This window comes from Cupressus sempervirens, chromosome 8 (assembly GCF_028749045.1).
Source record: "Cupressus sempervirens isolate cs-2001-9-10 chromosome 8, ASM2874904v1, whole genome shotgun sequence".
NCBI lineage: Eukaryota > Viridiplantae > Streptophyta > Pinopsida > Cupressales > Cupressaceae > Cupressus > Cupressus sempervirens.
The window spans coordinates 187,943,925-187,966,086 of NC_143125.1; the positions used below are offsets into that span (position 1 = coordinate 187,943,925).

The window sequence follows — 22,162 nt, forward strand, 5'->3', positions numbered from 1 at the left end:
CTTCTACAAAGCCTTAGGCTGGCAAGATCATGGCTCTGATACCACCAAAATGTCCCTTTTCTAATTTTTGTATGATATTTCCAACCTTTAATCAGATCTTTAAGATCAAACAACTAATATCACAAGGATCCTCCAAATTTCTCAAGAAACCCCAAATCGGGTATGCCAGAAATGGTGCCAAAAGCTTCACAGCTTCACCTATTATTAATAAATCTTAAAATGGACATTTTTACAGAAATTTCAGCAGCATAAAAGCCTACAAAATGAAATTTACAGATCTATATAGCCTTTACACAACAGCTCACAAATGTAGGACAAAAACTATGCTCATCGAGCTCTCGAAATTAACACAAAAATGCCCGGAAACACCACAAAAACACTAATAAACTATCTCTGAAGTTTAATCACGTCCCAATACATATATTCAGCTCTATTTTAATAGCTTAAATTATGAAATACAATAGCAAACAAAACTGATATGAAATGCTCAACTGAAAACACCAAACTCATGCAAAAAACACACCCAAAAACCCACAAATCTACACTGTTCAGCACAAAGGCAAACTCTGTATGAGCATGCACATGGAATGGCTTCAAACTCCCATCCTTAGCCTTCTTGGAAACCTGAAAACTCCCATTCTTGGGTCTCTTTGGAAACCTACAAACTCCCGTTCTTGGGTCTCCTTCTCCACAGGTTTGGCAGCCTCTGAAGAATAACAAAGAAATCAGCAAAATCAAGTTCTGGAATGAGCCCAAAATGCCTCCAAAACCCCTTAAAAGAGGGCATAACTGTAACTCACGTCCAAGAGAGGTTAATGAAACATATGTTAATAATAATCTTCATTTATTAGTCCAACGGTTTCCAAAGATTAACCCCCTTTTTCTGAAACTTCACTTTCTTGGGCCTGCCTGCCTTAGCAAAGATTATTATTTTTTAATTATTTGAAAAGGGGACATGACAGTTTCTCAGAAGATTGACTTGATTCAATCTTATCATTAGATTTTTCTTTTTCTTTCCAATTTGATCTAATCTCATATTTCTTTGTAGAAATGTTAATCAAATAACCAACACTAGTCTTGTCATAAGAAGGTCTCTATATAGACATAGAATCATCAAGTTTTTCTCTGCTAGAATAAAGTTTCTTAAGATGCTATTTGCATTGTGTCAATTCACCTTTCACAATAGTATTGTACTTATGGAGTTCTTCATGATCTTCTTTCAATGCTTCAAACTCAGATGTTTTCTTTTCTAGACTTGCTCTCAAATCTACATTTTTAGTCTTCAAATTATATTCAAATTTTCTAGGATCATTTCTCAATGTCAACTTCGAATTTTTTATCTTCAATTCATGCTTCAAGATCTTGTACTCTATCTTCAACTTTGAGTAGTCATCATTAGTAGTTCTAGATTTGGTAGATTCAGGCATTGATTTTAGATGTTCAATCTTTCCTTTCAACTGAACAATGCATACTTTAGAGTCTTCATATCTATCCTTTAACTTGTCTCTTTCTTTAGTAAGGAGATCAATTTGTTGAAGAGTTTTTTTGAGGTTCTTCATCAAATATTCCATATCTATAGGGATCTTACTTAGGCTATTAAGCCTCTTCAAAGTAATCATGGTCTGATACTAACTATTAGAAATAGGTATTACTGAGAGGAGGGGGTGAATCAATAATTTACAAAATTTAGTCACCAACCAAATATTATTACTTACTTTAAACCATCCATAAAGAAAGCAATAAAGTAATGCTGAAAAATAATAGTAACAATACACAAAGATAATTTGTGACACCATATTTTGTTAACTATGACCCCCGATGGGGATGATACCCACTAGTTAATATATTGATATATATTTTCCTTGTTAGAGGATGGACCCTATTAGGAGTCAATGAGCAAATTTATTATAACTAGTCCCTGTTAGGAGACTTTGAATCCCTATTAGGAGATTCCAACCCTATTAGGAGTTGTAGCATAATCTATGCAAGAAGAGCCCAGTACAAAAACATGCAATTTCAACTATAAGAAGAGCTCATTGCTCAAATAAGTAATTTACTATTATTTTTCTTCCTTGTTTGACCATTAATCTTCAGCTCGATCTCAGATCAGCAGTTTAAACTTCACATTTATCACTTTCACAAAAGTTCACTCCTTTCTTAATCTTACAAGATAGCACTAATACACCAAGTTTGCATGCTTCTTATCACAAGAAGTCCTTTGCATAAATACCATGCATTTACATAAAATATTGTTGGGTTAGCTAAGACCGCAATTCACTTTTCCAAGTTAAAGTAAACATCTAGGATGTCAACCCTAATTGGACAAGTAAATGTTTTACAACCAAAATAATTATTTCCTTTAATTGTATTGTCTTGCTTCATCAAAACATGATTAATTATGTTTCATATAGTCTGTACAAACTTCTGAGGTTATACACATCATCATCAACATGTATACTATCTGCATGTAACTTCACTTGGCATAATATGGTGTCTGCAACATGTTATAAACAAAACAATACACTATTATAAACCAAATTCTATACTTAGATAATTTTTTAATAGCCAAATACTAAGTATCTCGATTTTTGAGGTTTCTTGTCAACATCTACATCATGTGTTGCCATTAACGACAAGAAGTACATATCACTATTAGCCAATTTTCAACACTTTGATGTATCAAAAAAAATCAAAAATCTCAAAAATACAATTTTTTTTAATAAAACTCCTGAAAAATAAAAAATTAAAAAAATTAAAAAACAAGAAAAATAAAAAAATTCAAAATTCAAAATCTTTCTAAATGGTGAAAACCTAGAAATCGATGTTACTTGAGACCCTTGTACTTATGTCTATCATCATATCACTTTGCACTCTAAGTTTAATCCATTTGACTTCATATGTCCCTTTGGTATTCTAGGTTTTGGAATTGATCCTGGACTAGGTCTAGGGGGCATAAGTGGTCTTTACCTTTATCTAGGGTCTCTTTGTTGCATTGCCATTTCTATGGAAACTCTTGCAAATAGTGTTTCTCAACATTTATCAAATACCTTTTCTATAGTCTAGGATGTCATGATTCTTCTCACTGAAAAATTTGATGTCCTAACAAAAATAGTCATGTGACTTACACACATGCACTTAAAACTAGGTGATACTTGTTGGCTTATTTTTATTTTGTGTTGTCTATGATGATTTATTTTTTGAGTGTTTCCTCCCTAATATTCTCTGAAGGATGTCATAGACTAGAGGAATTGGGGCATGGGACATGTTTTTATTTTCTTTCTACTTTAAGGTATGGGAAATGTCTTGAAACTCTAGAGTGTCTCTTGTTGTCACCTTGAAACACTTAGGAGATTTGAGGCATCATCCTTGACTATTTTTGCACAACAATTGTTATGGTCATCCCAAAATCTATGCCTAGATTTGAGCATGGTTTTGCTACATTAAATTGGGTAAGCTAACATCAAAGTTATCTTGACCTTTATGTCTTTGATTCTTATGTTAGAATCATTCCACATTCCAATCTAATATATATCACATTCATATCTTCATAGTTATACTTGTGACTATTGATGATTGTGTGATTTTTTGATGTCCATTAATAATGGCCCAATGATGAATATAAGTTCCTTAACATTCTCTAATGAATGATGAAAACAAAATCATCTGTTACATTTGCTCTATTGAAAGTAAAACTTTGCATTTTCATGTAGCTTGCATTATTAAAATTCATGTTAATTTGCATTTTTAGGTTGCGTTATGAGTTTGAGAGGGTTTTCCTTCATCTTTCTTGTGGACTTTTAATCAACTATAGTCATGTTTGATTTTCATTTCCTTATCTTCTTTCGTTATCTCAATCAAAATTTTCTATCTGAAATAGTTGGTTAATTTTGAGGCATTCTCTTTCTTGTGGAAAATTCTCTTTCTTCTTTCCATTTCTTTCCAGCTCTTCTAAAATTCCATATTCCATTTTCTTTCACCCCACTTCTTTTCTTCTAATTCAACTTTTCTTCATAATCTTTCATGCTTTAAGATCTACCTTGGTTCTGTGATCCTTATATCTTTCATCTTACATTAAGAGCCTTATCTTTAGTTCGATATGATCAAATTTATCAATTTTTTGTTTCTCCTCTATTTCATTTCAATTTTGATCATGAGGGGGAAATACTTATCAATCTTCAATCCTTGATTCAGATTTATCAAAAATTTTCCCCTTGGGGAAAATATATGCACCTACAAAATCATTATAAAAAAATTTATTCTTTGTCCTGACGTGTTCCTAAGTTGATCACACATCTATGTTATTTTGTGATCCCAAACCAACCTTACACTTCAACTACATTCTTTGACTACATGTGTTCATGAAATGATCACACATTATTCAAAGAGAGGAAAATATATGCACCCTAAAATGGTCACCTTGACTATGGTCCCACATTCTTCAATTTATCAATTTCCTAAATCAATGCATTGTAATATTTTATTAAATCAATTCAAATCATTTTCCTTGATCGAGTTGCAATTAATTTAATCATTTCAATATTTCCTAAGGTTTGATCATTGAATCCTAAGTCTAATTTAATTAAAAGAAAACTTCTCTTTGAATTAAATAAAATAGCTCCTATTTAATTAAAAGAACTTGCTCCCTTTTAATTATATAAAATTCCCACTTAAATATCTCTCTGTGATGAAAAAAAAGGAAATAAATAAAATAAAATAAAATAAATAAATCCATTTTCTCTACACTTGAATGCACATATTTCTAAATGAGATTTTTTAATTTCCTCTTTCCACTTTCTTTTCAAACACTCATCTTTTCTCATTGATGGAATTTTTTCTCACATGGATAAAACTCTATTGTCCCATATTGGTTGTGAGAAGCGTCCCACCTCTACAATTGACTTTATAAGGAGCCCTCTCCTTCTCATTTCATAAGAAAAAGTAGAAGAATATATGTTAGTTACTATAGTATTGTTATGATGTAGTTTTGGAGAGCGATTTTGGAGGAGTTTGAGCATTAGGGTTTTGAGCCTTAGGGTTTGGATATTGGAGCTTCATTGTAACTTCTCTCTTCTTGTCTTCTTCTCTCATGTATCCATTGCTTCCATCATCAGGTTTCATCCTTGAATTTTCATATTAGCTTAGAGTCATATTTGTTTCCATAGATTAGTATTTCATTCTTATTTCCTTTCTTGCATTGCTTTGTATTGTTATCATTTAAATTAGCATGCATCTTCATTTTCATGCATATTTGATGATCATGGAGACTAGCACTCTTGCTTTTCCTCTTTGAATCTCTCATTTTATGGTGCACTTGCATGGGCACAAACTAGGTCAAACCGAGGGCCTTCATTACAAACCCTTGCATTCCATGAATAGAGAGCTATGGATTGCCATTTGAGATCTCATTGTTGATAAATTTTGGATATAATGATTCATAGAAGTGTGTCAAAATCTTAGCACACACATTTAATTTTCTTAATTAGATGATTGTGAAAAGACCTAAGATAGAAAATCTAGAATGGAGTAGTTAGAGTCAAGAAGATGAAATAGAAGTGTCAACAAAAGCCCAACATACTTCAGCCTAATGTTTTTGATTAAGGAAAATAGGCTTTAAAAGGGCCCTAAAAACTCAAACATAGATAAGATAGTCAACAGTTTAAATGAAAAAGGCCACCCAGAGCCAGAAAGAAAAATAGCAGATCCCTAAAACATAAAGCAAGAAAAAGCCAGGGAAGAGCACCAAAAACCATGGTAGGCTACCAAAGGCCAGGGTAGATCAGCTAATGTCACTGAGAATCTTTGCAACATTGATCATGAGCTCGAACATCTTGCATGTCTCCTTGTTCTTTTCCATAGTGTCCTACTCAAGGGTTGTGGTGTCTTTCCTTCTCGTGCTGGCCCTAGTTCTCTTCCGAACACCTTCCTCCAAGGGCTTATCTTTTTAATTTATACCCTATTTCTTCTCCTTGCCACTTTGAACCTTGCCACAATGGATGAGCCTCTTTATTTTATCATGATCTTTGAGGATGTTGATGTTTTTCTTAGATATGCCTTGCAAGGTCTTCACCATATCTAGGGAAGTACTGTTGAAAGCCTCCAACTTCTTGTTTGTGCTGAGTTCATCCTCATTAACCCTATTCCTAAGGCTATAGGTCTCCCTTTCCAACTTGATGAGTCTATTTTTGAGATCGAGGATCTCATGGTAGATCCATTTAGTTGTCTTGTAGCTGTCCACATGGCTATTCTTAGCATTATTCAACACATCCATCTCTGATTTGTCCCTAGAAATGTCGCTGAGGATGATCAAGGAAGGGTCTATAAGTTCTTCTCTCTAGATCCTACCCTCCTCATTTTCACAGACTTGGGTACAAATTTTCTCTCTCTTGATCCCCAAATTGGAAGTGGTGTGGTCAAAATTTCTCCAGACCACTTTCTTGTCCTTGCCAGTGATGGAGCACCTATAGGTGGAAGTGCCCACATCATCAAAACCCTGGTCGAGTTCCAAGTCGAGCTGCTACACGGGCTTGTCCATTGGGTTCTCCTCCATAATCGCACTTCCCTCACTCTACTTCTTCTTATTGACATCTTCCTTCTTCCTCTTATTCTTGGTAGTCTCCATGGCTTCTTTGTCTCTGCTGGAAGGCACTTTGATAATAATCTTCCACTTGTTCTTCCTACTATCTTTTCTTTTTTCAGCCTTGGTCATCTCCTCTCCATTAGCACTGTCACCCCCAGTCTCCATTCCATTCTTCTATTCATTATACCCTTTGTCTGAAGAGGTATCTCTCCTCAAGGGGACTGGCAACCTCCTTGCTAAAATAGGGAAACATGTCCAAACTGCACTGAGGGGATTCATAATCTTTCAAATCTGTGTACAACTCCTCATCCTCAAACTCAGAGGGGAAATAAATTTCATTAGTATTACTCAAATCCCTTTTAACCCTTTTGCCCTCTTTCTTTCCCTTAATTTGCTTGCTTATTGTTTTAGACTTGAAATATTCATATAACAGTAAGAGCAGCCCTTCATGGAAAGCAAGGTTCCTCATTTTTTTATCTTGAAATTCTTGGATATTATCATTCATTGATGAATAGAGGTAAAAAGGAATGGAGATTTTATCTCTATACCAGAAGTGGTTAAGCCAAATGTTAATCTAGGAAACTAGAATCCTTCTATGACTGGTTACCAGCAAATGAGTTACATTATCATTGCAAAGAGTTAAATATTTGAGAAAACTGAAATTATCACTACCCTTTGACTATTATAACTTTCACAAACACAACAGAAGAAATGATAAATGTAGCACCTACACTGCAAACAGACAAGTTCCAAGAGGCCCATATTTATACAATTCAAACAAACTTACATCTTTGAAGAAAGTTTGGTCATGCATGTCTGCACAAGAGGTTCCTTTAAAAAAAAAATTGAACTCAATCATTTGAGAAATATGATCTAAATGTTCCACTGCAATCTTTGATGCCATTTCACAACCCTCAATAATTCTTATGGTATGAATTTCCCATTCTAAAAGTTTCTCTTCCTGCTCCAATAGTGCACCTGCCCAAGTTCCTTCCTTAAGCTTCTAAGAGAGGTCAATATATAAAGAAGCACTCTTGGAAATTAGTCATTTTTATTTTTGTTGATATCTCTTAGAGCATGTTATTTCTTTTTCATTGAGCTATCCCTCAAATCTTCTATTTTTTACCAAGTCTTCCTTGACCAAATATTCCACTCCCGTTGTTTGTGGTTGTGACCCCACCTTTGTTAGTAACTTCTGTAAAAATTATTGAAGCTGGAAGAAACACAACTAAAAATGAACTCGGTATATCACTCATAAACTAATACCAATAAAATTATTTGAGACCTTATATTTTCAAGAAAGAAAACTTCGTAAGGTAATGATGACACAATCCCAATCATTATTTCACCAAGATGACATATATGATATCTATGGCCAAATTCCACCATTTCTCATATTATAGCTACGAGAAAATGATAAGGTAAGTTTCTAAACATGACTTAGCAAACCAAACACATGACTTAGACTTTGGACTTGGATAAATAGTGTCAAAATCTTAGGCAAAGAAAACATAACAAAATAAATGAGAAATGACATGGGTTTATTTTTTTCTTTGTAAATCAATGATCAATAAATTGTAATGCTTTGCAAGTTTATTTTAGGTCTTAGTAGAACTATTCAAATATTCAATATTTGTGCTTTGGAGTCCCTCCTTACACTACCTATTGGATTTCTTCTAATTGCAACTATGAAATGATGTCCTTCTACCCACAATTATACATAATTTTACACGTTCCTTCATTTATGAGAGTAAAAACTCCAAATTTTTTTGTTTGGAAAACATTCAGACACTTGATTCAACATTAAAAATCCCTATGACTACTTGCAAAATACAAGAAAAAAACATGAGTAGGTCAAAAAATAAATCTTGTGAAAAAATCTATAAAAATCACACATTTTTAAAGAAACTCAGGCAAGTCACAAATCTCTTGATATACTATGCATATGGTGCTAAAAGTGTAATTTATTAAAAGATATATAAGACCCAAAGATGTAAAATAGTAAATTATTAGACTTGATATCTTCCCTATTCAAGAGACAAAAATGAAAAGTGAGAAATTGCATAGGATTGAGTTGTGTTTCTATAGAGACTAAGGCCTCCACTACTCTCATGTTAATAGTGCTCAGGGAGCATTGCTACCTTGTGGAATCAAAAAACAACTAAGGATGTAGAGATTTGTAAAAGCCCCTACAAATTACATCTTCAAATTCTCAATTAATTGAAATTTGTATTTTGTTAAAAAATTGTTGTGTAAGTTATGATTTGACATTTTCAAGCTCTTTGGACAAAAACGGATAACAAATGACCAATTTTTTGTATGGGGTTTTTCTTTTATATCTCATGGAACATCACACAATGAAATAATTACAATAATGATATATATTCCTAAGGTAAATAGCATAAACATTGACTAAACATTATAGAAAAAAATTATCTGACATTCATTCAAGTTTTCGTAGAGCATATACATTTAGAAATTACATCAAAAAGTTAGCATGCATCCATAGATAGTCCAGTGATCATTAATAGAATATGGAATTTATGCCCATATCATTAACAACCTTTGAACAATATGAAAAACATTTTGATTATTCATATTCTACTAGAAAATATTCAATCCTTAATTGTAAACATTTTAGTTCTGATTTTAATGAAAAAAAGGAGGGTCTAATCTTGATGGGTGCCCCTTTTAACTACATATTCACAGCCAGAATTACCTACCCCAAATTGTTGTGTCACGAAGGTATCATCTATGACTGTATCTAGAAGTTGCCTCAATGTGGTTCATGTATAAACACTAGCAATGCCAAGCAAGGATGCCAAGTAGATAAAGAGTGGGTTTCTTAGTGATGTCTCCTTGGCTGATTTTTATATCCTCCACAATCAATATACAACTTGATTAAAATCTAAAACTTGAACAAAATGTGAGAAACCATTACCAAAATTTATTTACACAAAATAATTCAAAACAAAAATTATAATATGATCTATGCATTTAATTTTACTTATGCAAAAGGAGCATCCCTAGATAGTGGATATAATTTCAAGGAATTGTAAAAATACCTGCATATATATCTTAACTTATATTAATAATATGATATGCCCTACTTATGCCTCCTCTTGTAATATGGAAAATCTTGTCAAAGACATCTGGATGTTCATAATGCATGGGAACCTTGCAAAAAATGAGGTGGTCTAGAAATCAAGTTTAGAGAACTAAAGCTAGGTTAAAATTAGAAACAAATATGAAAAAACTTTTAGAACTATGTCTGTGATGTTTAGTATCTAAAGCTTGATTATTGATTAGACATAAATGAAGATAAAGATGAAACACTAAACACATTATCAATTGAAATAAGCTTTATCAATAGATAAAATCCAAACATGATCAAGTAGTCTCAAATTATACCTTCCAGTGAAGACACACTCCCGAACACCAAGAATAGTGGTAGACCTAAGGCCATGATCAATAGTAAAGTTTTCTAAGAGATTGCAAATATAGAAATTTATTTTAATTAGCCAAAACAAATATATTTGTGAAGATTGCATTTTGATTGTAGAATATATGAACTACTATTATTATTTCCACAACACTCATCTTCTAACTAATAATGTCATTTCACACAAGGATAACACAACTAAGATAAAATTTTAGAATCAATTTGAAAAACTTTAATCCTCACAATTTAAATGCATCTCAAACATATCCCAAGTGAATAAAATCTATCATGATTTAACAAAAGTTTGAGAACTATCATTCTATTACTTGTGGCTCTTAAGGGATGATGAATAACAAGAGCTCCTCCATTAACATTCACCTTTTTAGGGTCCAGTTCCAATTTTTGGCAACATTATGTGTATTGAAAGGCAAAAGCCTAGCCAAAAAATTATGCATACATGGCAAAGAAAATAATAGTTAGCAAAGGGTGTGCTTCAATTAATTGAATGATCAAGCATTTAAGTTCCAACTACCATGTTTTACCTCATTTATTTCAAAGAAATCAATATCACCAACTTCTAAACTAGTCGGCTTTGCTACTGCTGGAATTGTGAAAGCTAGACCAACTCCCATAATAGTTGAGTTCATTCCAATAGTGACAAAATTCCTAGAAAACATATGTTCCAAAGAAATTAATTAAGGACAAAGTGAATAATTGTGATTGATAAAATCAAAGAAAAATCAAATTGGCAATTGATTTAGGTGAAGTAAAATGAAATTGACATTTAGTGTAGGAAAAAGTGAAATAGAAATAATTTCAACCATAAAGATACTAAATCTAAATCAAATTACCATTTCAAACGTGAAAATGCCTAGAATAGAAAAAACCTTTTACATGGCTAATGATCTCTTCATGAGCAGCATAACACCAACTCCATCACTGACATGGCTTGAGTTTCTTGAATGGGTTACATCAAGAGATTTATTATAATGAAATTGATAAGAAGTCAATAATTTCATACTACCCAGAGACAATCTAAAATCTTAGCAAAGATAAAAAGCCTATAATCTATTACAGCATCTAACTTTTCAATATGAATAATGGTTCAAAAATATGATCTTAACAAACTATATAGAAGAAAACAACATACCAGAAATGGTACTACCATCCTTCTTGAGTAACGGTCTAAGCTTTGCCAGATCGATTAATGATGCATTTGGACAAAAATCATCATCAATAGAAATTTTCACAAGCTTTTCATCTCCAATTTTAGGATAAAAAAGCTTAAGCTTAAAAATAAGAGGCACATCATGGATCATGTCAACATGTTTATATGGAAACCTTTTCAACCACAAGATTGCATAGCTTATAGAAAACATTAATTGTTTTCTACCTTAGTATCAATCGAGATGATTTCATCTCTGAGATTTCCTATAGCTATTTTTGTTGCTACCTATTGAAAATATAAGATGAGTAACTAAGAGGGGAGGGATGAATTAGTTAATTCTAAAATAAATACCAGATCCCTTAAATGTGAGTACAAACTGCAAATTGAAAGACTAAATACCGTTGAAGCTCGGTAAAAACATATAGAATGTTGTAACTTGGTAATAATTGAATTAGCTCAATACATGCTTAACATATAAACCTTTAGATGTTATTTGTGATTAATATTACTTCAACTAAGTTGTAAACACATTATAAAAAATAGAATCAACACAATAGATACCAAGATTTAACATGGAAACCCAACTTGGGAAAAACTACCAATTGCAATTAGTTATTGTTTTTCACTCTTCTAAAGTGAGCCTTGTTAGAAGCCAACCCTGTTAAAGTTTACAAAACACACGGTTAGGTGTGACCCTATTAAATGATTTAATTACCTCTTAGAAGTGGCCTTGTTAGAGGTGTTGAGAAAAATTCAATAGAATTGCCATCTTGTTAGAGGATTTGCAAATAGTTCTTAAGCCAACTCTATTAGGAGATTTAGATCACTACTACAATGGTTAGAGAGTAACAATGAGATGACCTAATTTGAATTCAACTGAATTGCTGATTACACATCTCTATTATGGCTTGTACTTGATCCTTCTTGATTGAATATAGCTTTGTTGCTCCACAAGGATATTCTACTTATCCTTCAAATTCGCTTCCTCTTCTCATCACTAGCTCTTCAATCACATCATCATTACTTACACACTTTGAAATCACAACTTGACCTTATACTTATATCTTTCACTCTATCAAGTCAAATCAAATATAACTTAGAATAATCAATATTCATCACCTTTGTCAGCTGGAATCAATAGATAAATCAATTAAGCTTAATATGCAAAAAAAGGAAAATCCTTTGTTAGTCAACCTAGCTCAGTAGAAACTAACTTAGAAGTCATTTCCTTTGTGAACAAACAGAAGCTTAGTTAACACTACAAACTCACAAAAATATTTTAGCAACTAAGTGAGCTTGGTTAGCACTGGTTCCATCCAACTTTCCTTCATTAACCAAGTGGGCTCAGTTGACACTCACTTTCTACAACTTTTCCATTGAGACTCGAGTGAACTTGGTAGACACTACCTTCTAAACTAGGCAAACTCATGAACACTCAATAGACATTGAGAACTATTTTCACTACCCAAATAATCTCAAAGTATATTGACTAATAATGATATGACATTTGTGTAACATCAAAGATAACACACAATCAATCAATTGTATCCAACAATCTCCCTATTTGGCATTGATGACAACAAATATGTCATATTACAATGAAATTTTGGATTTTAGACTTGAGAACTCCCTATGTTAGTATGAGCTCTTCCTTTCACCAGATTCTATCTGGAATAGCTACTACCAAGTTCATTAAGAACTTTCTCCCTCTTTCAAAAAAATTCTTCTTTGGAAAACTTCTGCCTCTTTAGTTCTTTACTTTATTCTGGTTCAAAAATTTCTCAGAGATATGATAGTAAACTTTTCCCTCTTTGAAAACACATGACAAAGACAATGATTCTATAAATACCAATGTACCTTAAGTATTGAATCATCTATAATATGGCCTTGCAAATTTTGCACCAACTTATTGATCTTCAATAGGCTCTAGTTGATGCATTCACTAAACTTCATTTAGTGAATTTTAGATAGGGGAATGACCCCTAGCTTACCTCTTAGATACATAAATGCATCCTTAGGTAATGGCTTGGTGAATAAGTATGCAATGTCTTCTTTTGTATTCACATATTCCAATTTGAATTCTTTATTTTGCACTAATTCTCTTAACAAATGATATTTTATAGCAATATGCTTTGTTTTGGAATGGATTACTTGATTCTTTGATATGTTGATTTGAGTGGTGTTATCACAATATATGACTACTAGATCTGTGATATCTACCTTCATTCCTTCCAATAGTTGTTTGAACCAATCAATGTTAGAATAGTTGACTACTGCTAATATATATTTTGCCTCTGTTGTGGATTGAGATGTACAATTTTACTTCTTGCTTGTCCAAGACAATAGTTTCTTACCAACAAAGAATGCTCCACTAGTAGTGTTCTTTCTATCATCAATACTTCCTACCTAATCAACATCAATAAACACCTTCAAGTCCAAATTGCCTCCAAGTTTGTACCATAATCCATATTCTTTAGTACCTTTCAGATATCTTATGATTCTCTTGATTGCCATCATGTGATTTTCTCTAGGATTTACTAAGAATATTTCCACCATGCTAACTAATAATGCAATATCAGGCTTTGTATGCACTACATATTGTATTTTTTCAATCATTGATCTATTTGTGGTCTGATCCACTATCTTGGAATCATTATTTTTGGAAAGCTTATGTCTAGTACACATAGGGGTTCCAAGAAGCTTTGAATCTTCCATTCCAAATTTCTTTAGTATATGCTTGATATACTTGGATTAAGTGTTGTAGATACCATCTTTATTATGATGTATCTGCAACCCAACAAAGAAATTTATCACACCAAACATAGACATTTCAAATTCTTTACTCATTTCTTCTAAGAATTCTTTGCATAAGTCATCATTTCCTATAAATAGAGTATCATCAACAAATATTTCTACAAACATAATCTTCTTATCTAATCCTTCTTTGATATACAAACTATTGTTGCCATTTCTCCTTTGAAAACCAATCTATATCATGTAATTATGTAGTATTTCATACCAAGCTTTGGGAGCTTGTTTTAGACCATATAATTCTTTGTGTAGTTTGCAAACCATGTCTCTTTTGCTAGGATCTACAAAACCTTTTGGTTGCTCAATGTAGACTTCCTCATTAGGAATTACATTCAAGAATGAAAATTTAATATCCATTTGATATACTTTAAATCCTCTATGTGTTGCATATGCTAGTAAAGTTCTAACACCTTTTAGTCTTGCCATAGGAGCAAAAGTCTCACCATAGTCAATACCTTCTTCTTGAGAATAACCTTTGCACACTAAACTTGCTTTTTTTCTTGATACTTTACTATCTTCATTCAACTTATTTCTAAATACCCACTTTGTACCAAATAATTTTTATCCTTGGGTCTAGGAACAAGAGTCCAAGTTTTGTTCTTTTCTATTTTCTCTATTTCTTCATTCATTGCTTCAATCCAACTTTAATTTTCTAGAGCATTTGTAACACTTTTGGGTTCAAATTCAGCAATTAAACATGTACCTCTTAATTTGATTCTTGTCATTATTCCATCAAATTTTTCTCCAATGTTCTTAGTGGGTGCATGATGTCTTCTGACATAACTTTCTAACATAGGCTCTTTGGTGTCTAAATGAGTTCAACCATCTTCTTGAATTTTAGTTTCAAGATTAGGTCCTTTTGTCTATGACTCGAGTCCATCAGGCTCAGTTTGAACTAGTTTGGTAACCTTTGATTGTGACTTAGGTCCTTGTAGCTCTGGTTGCATTGTCTGCAACTCAATAACTATTGGAGTTTCTAGGGACTCAGGAGATGAAGCTTCTTTTCTATTAGATAGATTTGGTAGGGTATCAAGTTCATAGTAAATAAATATTTTGTAATCTTTAGGTTCCTTGTTGCTTTCTTATTCACTCTTTTCTACAAATTCATCAATCTAACATGTGCACTTTCTATAATTTTGTGAGTAGACAAATTCAAACATCTGTATGCTTTACTTCTGTAGGAGTATCCTATAAATATGCCTTCATCACCTTTTACATCAAATTTTACTTTTCTAGATTCTTTCAATATATAACATTTGTTGCCAAATACTTTTAGGTAACTTACATTAGGTTTGTAGCCATACCATAGCTGATAAGGTGTTTTTTTTAAATCTTTTTTCAATTGAACTATGTTCAAGGTATGAACTATAGTGTTGATAGCTTCTGTCTAGTATTTGAGGGCAACATTCATTTCAATCATCATTGTTCTTGCACAGTCCATGATAGATCTATTTATTTTTTGAGCTATACCATTCTGTTGTGGTGTACCAGGGGCTGATACTTGTCTTTTAATTCCTTGTTCAATGCAAAAATTATCGAATTCATTGGAGATGAATTCACCACCTCTATCTAATCTTAAGAATTTCAACTTCTTTCCAGTTTCTTTTTATACTCTTGCCAGATACCACTTGAATTTTATAAAGGCTTCTAGTTTTTCTTTTAGGTACATCACTATCATCATTCTAGAGTAGTCATCAACAAAAATAATGAAAAGCTTTTCTCCACTATAAATCTCTATTCCAATAATTCCACATAAGTCTCTACAAACAATTTACAAGACTTCTTCTAACTAATAGTCTTTCCTCTTGAAGCTCATCTTTCCAATCTTACTAATTTGGAAATTCTTGTATAGACCCATGTTAGGTTTCTTCAAATTAGGAATACCTCTTACTCTTCTATGTTTTCTTATTTTAACCAAATTTTGAAAGTTCACATGACATAGTCTTTTGTGCCATAACCAACTTTCTTCTACTTGAGAAATAAAACATGAATAGTCACTAAGCTCAAGATAACATGGATTACCTTTTTTTTGCTTGCCAGATCCAACTAGATTTCCTTTTCCATCTAGTAATTTAGCCCATCCATTCAAGAATTCTACCTTGAACCCAATGTTATTTAATTGTTCCATATTGAGTAGATTATTCTTTAGTCCTTAAACCTAATAAGCATTGTCACATACAAGTTCTTTAGTCAATAAAATGCATCCTTTACCTTTTGTGTTACAAGGTTTATTGTTTCCAAATCTTACACTAGCTCCATCATAATATTCTATATGATCAATTTTTTTTTTCACTAGTCATATGATGTGAGCAACCACTGTCAATAATCCATATACCATTTTTTTTTAACATGAGAGATAAGTGTCACCCTATCTCCTAGATCATCAAATTCATCTTTCACAACAATATATACCATTTTATCTTCACTATTATCAAAATCTTTAGCTATAAAACAAGATTTCTTACCTTTGTCCCTATAGTTCTTGTAGTTCTTGGAGTCCTTCTTACCTTTAAGCTTGCTTTTTTTCTTCTCATCCTTGATTTCCTTGTTTTAATACCTAGTAGCCATGTGACCAACTTCTTCACAAGAAAATTAGATCAGAGGAACTTTACCTTTGTATTTTCCTCTACCTTTGGTATGCTTACTTGCAAGTAGGGCTTCAACAACTTCAAGATCATTTTCTGAGCTTTCTTCTGATGTTCCATCTTATTTACTTCCTAATTGATGAGACTTTGGATTTTTACCCTTTTCTTTGAGTGTGAGTTTAACTTTAAATATAGATTCAATATTGTTTGAACTAGGAACATAGTTATCATAGTTATCTAATTCAAAACATATCAATCTTCCAACTAGAGTATCCATGCCTAATTTTTTATTTGGATCACATCTATTGTCTTGAATAGAAGACAGTCTAATTGCATAAATAGGAAGATGAGTTCTAAGCGCTTTACTTACAATAGTTTCTTCCTTAATGTCTCCTCTAGATGGTTGATTGCACTTACACTAGCCTTGATTCTTTCCACATATTTTGCAATGTTTTCATCTTATCTCATTCTTATTTGACCAAATTGTCCTCTAAGGCTTTCTACTTTGGCTCTTCTTACATTGGCATCTCTTGCATATATATCTTTCTATTTGTTTCACATTTCATAAGTAGTTTTGCAATCTTTTACCTCATCAAATTCAACATAACTAAGAGCAGATGCAATATCTATCATTGTCATATAATGATTCTTCTTGTTAGCTATATCTTCAACTTATAAAGTTATAGTGGGAGTCTTGTATTTATTATCAAGATACTTGCAACTTGAATCACTAATAATAGCTATATGTAATCTCATAAGTCCTTGTCATGCAGCAAAATTGTCTCTCTTCAACTTGGGAATCTCTCTTTTGTAGGACATCCTGATCTTTAGCTTAGGTCCTTGAAACCTTCTCTAGAAGCAAAGAAAAATCTAATACCAATTGTTAGAAATATAAGAGTAACTAGGAGGGGAGGGGTGAATCAACTACTTCTAAAATAAATCCCAAATCCCTTAGATGTTAGTACAAAATGCAAACTGAAAGACTAAATATAGCTAAAGCTTGGTAAAACATACGAAATGTTGTAACTCGGTAATAACTAAAATATCTTAGTAAATGCTTAACATATAAACCTTTAGATGTTATCTATGATTAAAATTACTTTAACTATGTTGCGAACACATTAAAGAAAATAGTATGAACACAATAGACATCAGGATTTAACATGGAAACTCAACTTGGGAAAAACCATCAATTGTAACCAGTTACTATTTTTCACTCTTTTGAAGTGAGCCCTATTAGGAGCCAAGCTTGTTAGAGGTTACAAAACACACTGTTAGGTGTGACCCTATTAATGGATGTAATCACATTGTTAGGAGTGGCCGTTTTAGATATCTTAAGAACAATTCAATGGAATTGCCACCTTGTTAGAGGATTTGCAAATAGATGTTAAGACATCTCTATTAAGAGATTTAGATCATTGCTACAATGGTGAGAGAGTAACATCATCACCAACTCTTTAATCACATCATCATTACTTACACACTTTGAAAGTACAACTTGACCTTATACTTATATCTTTCACTCTATCAAGTTGGCTCAAATATAACTTAGAATAATCAATATTCATCACCTTAGTCAATTGGAATCAATAGATAAATAAATTAAGCTTAATATGCCAAAATAAAAAAATCCTTTGTTAGCTGACCTAAATCAGTAGAAACTAACTCAGAAATGATTTCCTTTGTTAACTAACAGAAGCTTAGTTAACAAGATAAACTCAAAAAAAATCCTTTAGCAACCAAGTGAGCTCAGCTAGCATTGGTTCCATCAAAATTTCCTTCATTAACTAAGTGAGCTCGGTTAACACTCACTTGCTGCAACTTTTCCTTTGATGCCCAAGTGAACTTCGTAGACACTACCTTCTAAACTAGGAAAACATAGGAATACTCGGTAGAGATTGAGAACTATATTCACTACGCAAGTGAGCTTGGCATATATTGACTGATAATGATATGACATTTGTGTAACATCAAAGACAACAAATAATTAATCAGTTGTATCCAATAGATTTCTTCTTATGAGATTCAACTTGAATAAAAATAATGTTGTTATCACTCCTATTATATCCTCCATGTTTCTATATCTCAATAGATTTTTATTTAATACAAGCACTTTGACATAAACTAAATATTAAGCCCTCAAAATATATTGCATATTGATACCTTGTCCTACTCCTAACATGAAACTCCATAATGACCAACCACATTTTTTGAGGTGACACCCATGGGAAGATGACAATCTTGTGCCTGCTTTTGGCTTTCAACCTATTGTAGGGCACTAAATCAACAACCACAAAGAGGCTAAACAAAGACATGAAAATGTAATACATGAAAAAACAATAGACTTCTCTTTAAATTTCAATTTTAGTTATTTCAATTGTTACCCTTAGATTAACATAGTCTTCCCAAGCCATAGGATTGACAGTCATAGTTTCTAAACCTATACCAATACCTAAGGAAGACATATTCGAAAATCAAGATCATATTTAAATTTAATGCCACCATTATAATACAATGAAAGGAAAAAAAAAGTATATACCAATATCATAAAATCTAACTTTAATTGCAGCCATGACATTGGCAACTACTTAAATTCCTAAAGAGCATAGTATGTTTACAGTCCTAATAGGTATAGTCTCTAAGGGCATGAAAAATTTCAATAGCTCTTTGAGAACTAGGAGAAAGGATAGTTCCTACAATAATATTGCCAATTTCATTTGGACTTACTCTAGTTTTTTCAATCACTGCCTGTGTGGAGATCAACAAAATTCAAATACAAATTCCCTTGTCTTCATGATTTAGAAACAATAATAATTAAAAATTTAAAAATTTAAAACTATTATTTTTGAATTGTCCCTATTTTCCTATTTCATGTGGTTTCAAACAAGGGCATCAAGCCAAATATTAAGATAGATCTTATTCTAGACCTTTAAAATAGGGGCAAGAAAGTCTTTAGGAAAGGTATTTTTAAAACTTTTGCACTTAGCCTTGCATATAGGTGTGTGATATGCATTGCAGAAATAACCATCAATGCCACATGATTAAGTTTTGATTAGAAAATCAATAAGAATTCAACAAAGAAGATGATTACAAGTAGATCAGAGCATTACAAAAAATAACATGAATCAACAAAAAATCTATACTAGAGACTAAAGAAATGTGAGTAATCAAAGCTTACAAAAGCCATTCAATAAGCACAAAATGCACAAACTTACACAACAATTACAACATCACCACAAAATAGACCAGTTCATTCATAGGAAACACTATCTCTGACAACACAACTTCATGATTTAGACACAATAATAATTAAAAAGTTAAAAATTTAAAACTATTATTTTTGAACTATCCCTATTTTTCTATGTCATGTGGTTTCAAACAAGGGCATCAAGCCAAATACTAAGATAGATCTTATTCTAGACCTTTAAAATAGGGGCAAGCTAGTCTTTAGGAAAGGTATTTTAAAAAATTTTGCACTTAGCCTTGCATATAGGTGTGTAATATGCATTGCAGAAATAATCATCAATGCCACATAATTAAGTTTTGATTAGAAAATCAATAAGAATTCAAAAAATAAGTTAATTACAAGTAGAGCAGAGCATTATGAAAAATAACATGAATCAACAAAAAACCTATATTGAATACTGAAGAAATGTGAGTAATCAAAGCTTACAAAAGCCATTAAATAAGCACAAAATGCACAAACTTAACAAAAATTACAACATCACCACCAAATAGACTAGTTCATTCATAGGAAACACTATCTCTGACAACACATACTGTAGGTTGTTAAAAGAGAACAAAGCTAGTCATTAATTTTACCTTTTTACTAAAGACTTGTATGAGATCTCAAAAATATTGAGTTGTCCAATACAAAAAATTGTGTTGATTTCCATTTCACTTTCATAGTATGTGTGAAGAATACAAAATAAAAAACTATGTCAAACCATCATATAAAATGTTAAATGTAAGGGGAAAACACAAAGAGCTTAAAAATTCCTATTGATGGATATAGATCCTCAATAATTCATTTCATGTTAGTTATTTTGACAACATTGTTGTTTTTTATGGAAATTTGAATCCTAATTGTCAAGTGAAAGGTCTATTGTGTAAATTATGATTGCAGAAATCATTTCCTTTTAAACAACTCAAGCCAACCCTTAAAGTCTATTTGTTTTCCTTTTAAGCCTCTTGAGCCTTATCGTAAAGTCTATGTCCTATGTAAAATAGATAGAAGCTATAAAATTTCTTTTAGAAGTAGCTTTTTAGGTTGTTTTGGAGTGAAATGCTAGTGTTTCAAACCCCACTAATGTCTCTAATGGACTTTTGATTTCATTTTTGTTCATCTTGGAATTCGATCAACCATAATTATGGATCAGATTATTTTCTCCAAGATTCATGTCTATTTGTGAAATCAATTAAATATGGGCTTTCTCTAACCTTTCTCTTATGGAAATAATTGTGTTCTCGATATTGCAAAAGAAAAATGAATCCATTATCTAGGATAATGATAGGTGACTAAAATATCAAACAAGGATATCATGTTTGAAATATTTCCTATTTATGTTTCTCTTGTTAAGAGTATGTTATTAATTATTTTACAAGCCAAGGCACATAATTAAATTGGTTACATTACATAGTATGTAGTATTGAAGTATTTGTTATGTTGAAGATGTCGCAAGGGTTCCTTGCTTAGTTTATTTAGCTTATGATTCATATCAAAGTTTATTTCAAAGGACCTAGCATGGGGTCTTCTTATTGAATGTTTCTCTCTTGATTGAAATGTGAAGTGTATAAAAATGTGCAATAAATAATTAGATTTATTTTTGTTTTCTTGAAAATGTTGCACTAAATAGTAATAGGGATCTAGACATAGGAATATCACTAATACGTTGAATAATTCACCTATTCTAGGTGAATATGAGGCACTAGGAGAAAGTACAAGTCAGAAGATATATGATTATTCCTAAGATTTCTAATTAACATATTAACCTAAATGGAAAACCTATAAATGTGACATTAAATATTCCTTAAGATTTCATTTTGTTTTACAAATAGTTAACCTTTTGATAGTGTAGAATCTTGACGAATTGAAGCATCTTCTCATTTACACAACCCATGAGTTGGAATCTACCCAATCAAAATGCAGAGGATGAAATCAAACAACTTGAAGAGGTAACAAGGAAACTAATTCAAATACTACACAACTTGCAAAGAAAGAGATGAGGTAAGGGAGTAGTATCAAAATTTGCAAGAAAAATTGATTTAGAAAGTGTGATGATCTCCACTTTGGTCTTTGACGTATGCCACTTGACAATCCTTCTAGAAGATCACTCAGAGGGGACTCCATTATCACATGATGTGATAGTATATCTAGAACTTACAAGCATCATTATTTTGTGTCATCACCTAGGCTATCGATATTTGATGCAATATCATCAATACAAGAGCCTTGTAAAGTAAACCTCATAGACTCTAGTAGCATGGATTTGTTGCAACAACTAGTTTTGAACTCTTTGAAGAATACAAATAAACATCATTTCCTACACAAATTTTGCAACAAATGTAGTTTTCATTAG

At 31.9% G+C, this 22,162-nt stretch overlaps 1 pseudogene; it reads right to left on the minus strand.

Moving 5' to 3' along the window:
• Window positions 1-6,758: 6,758 nt before the first annotated feature.
• LOC149542166 (3-ketoacyl-CoA thiolase 2, peroxisomal-like) overlaps window positions 6,759-22,162 on the minus strand; it is a 50,648-nt pseudogene continuing 35,244 nt past the window's right edge.